The sequence below is a fragment of the Canis aureus genome, chromosome 33 (assembly GCF_053574225.1).
Source record: "Canis aureus isolate CA01 chromosome 33, VMU_Caureus_v.1.0, whole genome shotgun sequence".
Classification (NCBI taxonomy): Eukaryota; Metazoa; Chordata; class Mammalia; order Carnivora; family Canidae; genus Canis; species Canis aureus.
The window spans coordinates 28,798,456-28,804,705 of record NC_135643.1 but is presented as its reverse complement, the minus strand read 5'-3'; positions in this window follow the sequence as shown (position 1 = coordinate 28,804,705).

Sequence of the window (6,250 nt, the reverse complement as noted above, 5' to 3'; positions counted from 1 at the left end):
TAACTTGCAGAACAATGAAGCACAGAGAATTCTAGGCAGAGGAAGCAGCACATGCAAAGGTAGAAACAGAAGAAAATATTGCCTGGGGAAAACAGAGGAATTAGGTATGGTTAGAAGTGAAGCTAGAAGGATGCATGCATGGATGATTCGTTAGGTGGATTTTGCTTTTCTGTTCTCACTTACAAGTTGTGTCTGATGCAAGGCCAAACATCCAAACATATTTAGTGTTGTCACAAGAAACACTTTTTAATTAAAACGTTTGTAATGTAAAATAGTGCCTGAGTATGCTACATTTTCAGATCTGTTTTCCCCTGGAAAGAATAGCCACTGCCATGAGGCTGTCCGTATTATCTGAAGGTGTGATGTAAAGACAGGAGCACAGCCACGAGAGTAAGGTGTCCTGGCTCTGTCGCCTGTGTACAGTATGACCTTTGCAGCACTTGTTCTCTCTGGGCTCTGGTGTCCTTGTCTATCAAAAGAAATGGTTGGATACCTTTCCAGCTGTTCCATACTGAGAGTCTATCCCCAGTTTACAGTCTTTTCAAGCTGAAGGGCCACCATACCCGGCCCCCACTCCAGCCCAGTCCTGATCAAATGACAGTTACAGTAGAATCACTCTTCTTTTACCAAGATTGCAAGGCTTTTCCCAACTGTGGCCTTGGCCTTTCACCTATGACAGTCTGTTTTCAGGGCTCAGGTTCTTGACTACTGTGCTGTTTTGCCTGTCTTCCTAACAACCCTAAGATTCCACTGCTCTCCTCCTCTGAGGGTGAGGAAGCCAAGATTCTGAGTGGTCAAAATCGTTTATTAAATATAATTCATCTAAAAACAAGCCAGGCTCAGATCTGAACCCACTCAGATCTCAAGGCCTTTTTTCATAATTCCATCCTTCTTAGTGCCCCTGGTGCTAGATCACTGTACTCCTCTCCTTTTAAAAACTTTATCCACAGGATAAAGACCAAACTGCTAAGTCCTAGCCCCAACATTCTAAATTCATCTATTTCCTTCTCTCTCCACGGGTACCTTAAATTCGAGCCATAAAGAACCAAAGTTACTTCTCCTAACTTAACTAAATTATCTTTCATAAAGATTCCAATTGTCAGTTTATTTATAAATAAGTTCAAGTCTATTTTAGCTAACTCTAATTCTCAGACATTTTCAGAATCAGATATATAGGGGATCCCTGGGTGGCTCAGTGGTTTGGCGCCTGCCTTTGGCCCAGGACGCGATCCTGGAGTCCCGGGATTGAGTCCCACGTCAGGCTCCCAGCATGGAGCCTGCTTCTCCCTCCTCCTGTGTCTCTGCCTCTCTCTCTCTCTCTCTATGTCTATCATAAATAAATAAATCTTAAAAAAAAAGAATCAGATATATAGACTTCACAAGGCTGACAGTGACTCTTTATTTTCAAAAGTAAAATGAGTGATTTTAGAAATAATAAGTAAGTTCTTCATTGCTTTATGTGATCAAGAAACATCTGATTCTAGGTGCTGAAAAACTCAGAGGCAACTAGAATGTGGTCTCTGCCTTTCAAAGGCTCCTTATATAGTAGGAGAAATAAAGATGGAAGTGACTCATGAAGCAGTGTTGTGAGTGCTCTCCATGGGGGAATTCAAGGGACCATAGAGGAGGTTAGCTTGGAGGAGGGGGGCGGTCTCAGGGGTAACAGCTAACATACTTATGAATGCTCAATTTGCTAGACTCTTCGCTAACCGTGTGTTTTCGCTCTTCACCAGTGTCCTAAACCACTTCATCGTGATAGAGATATTATAGCAGAGTAGTGAGGCTGTGTAGAAGGTTATCCAGCAGAAGAAGAGTTATAAGGATATTTCAGAGAGAAAAATTTATCTCTAGATTGTGAAGGAAAGGAAAAGAGAAAGTGGTCTGGAAATACAATTAACGTAGTATGAACATAGAGATGAGATTAGAAGGTAGCAGAGGCCAGAGCAGGGTAGATCTTTTTATAAGAGTCATGGTTACAGTGACATTTAAATTTTTTTCAAGGTTTACTTAGAAATAATTGCAAACTCATAGAAAAATCACAAGAATAAGAATAATGCAAAGAAACTCATATAACCTTTACCCGAATTTACATATTGTAAATATTTTATATATTTGCTTTATCTTTTTTTTTTTTTGAGAGAGAGAGAGAGAGAGAGGGAGAGCAAGCAAAGGACAGAGGGAGAGGGAGAGAGAGGAAACCCAAGCAGCTTTCAAGCTCAGTGTGGAGCCCAATGTGGGATTTGATCCCAAGACCCTGAGATCACAATCCAAGCTGAAATCAAGTCTGATGCTCAACCAACTGAGCCACTTAGGTGCCCCTGCTTTATCTTTTTTTTTTTTTTTAAGATTTATTTATTTATTTATTCATGATAGACACAGAGATTGAGAGAGAGGCAGAGACACAGGAGGAGGGAGAAGCAGGCTCCACGCTGGGAGCCCGACGTGGGACTCGATCCCGGGTCTCCAGGATCGCGCCCTGGGCCAAAGGCAGGCGCCAAACCGCTGAGCCACCCAGGGGTCCCTGCTTTATCATTTTTTATCTTATCTATGTCTATCTCTATATATATCTATCCATAGTATTTAAGATATGTATAATATATAAAGAGAAATATATAATTTCTGAGCTGTTTGTAGGTAAGTTACACATATCATTAGTATTTCAATGTATATTTCCTAAGAATTGGGTGATTCTCTTATATAACCATAGTACAGTTATCAACAGTGGTAAATGTAATATTGTTAAAACATTTCTATCTAATCATCTGTATTTCAATTTTGTTAATTGATCCAATAATATCAATCATAGATTTTTTTCCTTCTAGTACTGAATCCAATCTAGGTCAGGTATGGATGGCATTTAGTTTCACCTCTCTCTCTCTCTCTCTCTCTCTATCATTGAATAACACATTTATTGAGGGTTTAGTTTATTTGTTTTTAGTTTTATGTTTAGGCACTGGCTTTGCCATGAACATTGTATTTGTGTACAGGAAACTATATAAAGGACTTAAATATCCTTTGGCGAGATCTTTCAAAAACCATAATAATTAACAACCCACCGCACACCCTTTCCATGGGAAGAGAGTTGCTAAACAAATTCAGACTGGAAAAAAATACAACAGGGGCAAATGCTACCAAACAACATGATGGGAGAAAAACAGAATTGGGAATTAGAAATGCCAAATTGGTAAATTCCTTGTGGAAAACTTTCTTTTAAATGAAGCACACATAGTACATAAACAAAGTCTCCTAGTAAGACTGAATAAGAAGATACTACAGTATATACAACTTTCAATAACATTCTCAAAGTTATTATATTTGTAATTCAATCATAAAAACATTTTAGAACTACAAACCATGTTCTTCTAGTCTAATTTGACATTCTGATATTCCTGAGACCATTTTTGTGAATGTATTTGTGTCCTTTGTCAATTCTTCTTTGAATTATGACTACAACTAGATTTGAGCCATCCTCGCAAGGTGTATTTTGCATTATGAATATATTCACAAGATATGTCTGAGACTTGCTTCACAATAAATCAGTGCAGAATGGGTATGATGGAAAGTAGGTTGGGTATAGATGAAATAAGATTTGTGCTTGACTTCTGTAGGTATTGTTCATAAAAAATGTCCATAATAAAATAAATAAAAAGAAGAAAATAGAAAAACTGCATATGGTATTTAAATGTGTTCAATTTAGGTCACTACTTTTATTTGCTTGCATTGTGAAATATGGTTTTAAAATTTTCATCTTGGTTCCTAGATAAAATCATTTCAGTTATCCTTTATCTCAAACACAATGTATGGCCTAAATGTTAAAATACTTTATCCTAGATACTGTTTATTATAAAAAAGAACATGGTTTGCGTCCTTGTTTTTAAACTCCTCTTCAATGAAATAACATTGAGTCAACTTGTTATGTTCCTATTATATTTCAGGTTATTATGCTAATTATTGCAAAGAGATTTATTTCATATATCATACATTTCAAGTGTGCGATTCAGTGACTTTTACCAAATGGTGCAACCATCACTAGAAATCAGCTTTAAAACATTTTCATCCCCCCAAGAAGATCCCTAATGCCCTTTTGAAGTTAATCCTCATTCCTACTCCGAGCCCCAGGCAATCACTCATCTACTTTGTTTCTATATATTTACCTTTTACAAAACACCTCATATAAATGGAATCATTTCATACATTGTCTTAGCAAAGCGTTTTTGGTTTTGTTATTTTTTTAAAGATTTTATTTATTTATTTGTGAGAGGCACAAAGAGTGATGTAGAGACATAGGCAGGGGGAGAAGCAGGCTCCCTGCAGGGAGCCGGATGTGGAACTCGATCTCAGGACCCGGGGATCACAACCTGAGCGAAAGGCAGACTCTCAACAACTGAGCCACCCAGGTGTCCCAGCAAAGTGTCTTTTAGTTGTGGTTTATCTGTAGTATGCCATGTGTCAGCAGTTTGTTCCTCCTCGTTGAAGTGTGTTTCACTGTATGGATCTACCTACCATATTTTGTCTATTCATTCACCAGCTGATAGACATTTAAGTTGCTTTCAGTTTGGGGCTATCATGAAACATGCTGATAGGAACATTCTCAAACAAGCGCTTGTTTTCATTTCTCTTACAGAAATACCTGAAGACAGAATTGCTGAGAAGTAGAGTGGTTTTATGTTTAATTTTTTGAAAAGCCACAAAACTTTCCAAAGTGACCATACTATTTCATATAACCACCATCGATATATAGTGGTTTCCATTTCTCCACATCTTCACCAACATGTGTTATTTTCTGTCAATTTATTATAGGCTATATTTTCTGTCTTATTTCTCATTCTGGTGTGAAATAGTACCTCCATGGTTTTCTCTTGGATTTCCCTAATGTTGAACATCTTTGCATGTGCTTATTAGCCATTCATGTATCTTCTTTTTAAAAATATCTGTTCATATCTTTTATCCACTTTTTCATTGGTTTTATTATCAGTTTGGACTCATGAATTTCTAATTTTTCCAAAGGTGTATAATTCATTACTGGATTTAATTAGTTTGAGATTCAAATTGTTCCAGATTTGGCCAGTGGGAACCTCTTCAAGATGGTTCCTTGTGACATTCCCCCCATTCTTTTCTGAATACCTCCTAACTTTTTGGCATAACATCTTGTACTTACTCTGCCCTAGTTCCAGAAACATTCATTTTATGAGGAGCCTCAGTTCCTTTTAATGGGAATGATATTGGAGACCGAGTTCTGAGCACAACTACACTTTAAAGAGATTAGTCTGGAAGTTATCTGATGGGTATATTCGTTCTCTATTGCTATGTGACAAAGTATCTTAAAACTTAGTGGTTGAAAAAAATGATCTTACGATTTTTGTGGGTCAGGGAATCAGGAACAGCCTAGCTGGGTGGTTCTAGCTAATGCTTCTGCATGAGATTATAGCCAAGATGTCATGTAAGCCTGTCATCTAAAGACTTGACTGGGGCAGGTATGTCTGTTTCCAAGATGACTCATCTACACGGCTATTGGCAGGAGGTGCCAGATTCTTTCTATTAGTAGGGGGCCACGGTTCCTTGCCATTTAGGCATCTCCAGAGGGTCAGCCATATTCAGTGTGGAAGGGAACTACAGCAAGAATCCATAAGGGTGACCACACAATGTCAAAGTCATAAAGACACTTTTCTCTGTTATTTTAAGATTTCTTTTTTTATTTTTATTTTTTTTAATTTTTATTTATTTATGATAGTCACAGAGAAAGAGAGAGAGGCAGAGACATAGGTAGAGGGAGAAGCAGGCTCCATGCACCGGGAGCCCGATGTGGGATTCGATCCCGGGTCTCCAGGATCGCGCCCTGGGCCAAAGGCAGGCGCCAAACCGCTGCGCCACCCAGGGATCCTATTTTAAGATTTCTTATTTTACTTTTCACATCCAGGCTTGTGACCCTCTAAATTGTTTTTTATATGAGATGTGACAGAAGGAGTCATGGTTCACTTATTCCTGTATGTTGATATCCAACTGATGCCACACCAGTTACATTTTATGGAAAATCCCACCCATTCCCCCACCATATTACAGTGGCATCTTTGTCACAAATCAGGTGCCCTTATGTGTGTGAGTCCGCTTCACTGGTCTGTTTGACTTCGTGCTTATACCACACTGTCTTGCTTATTGTAGCTTTATATAGAGAGTATCTCAGTATCATGGTTGTTTGGGCTATTCTGGCCCCTTGTTTTTACAAGTACATATTTTTTAAAGATTTTATTTA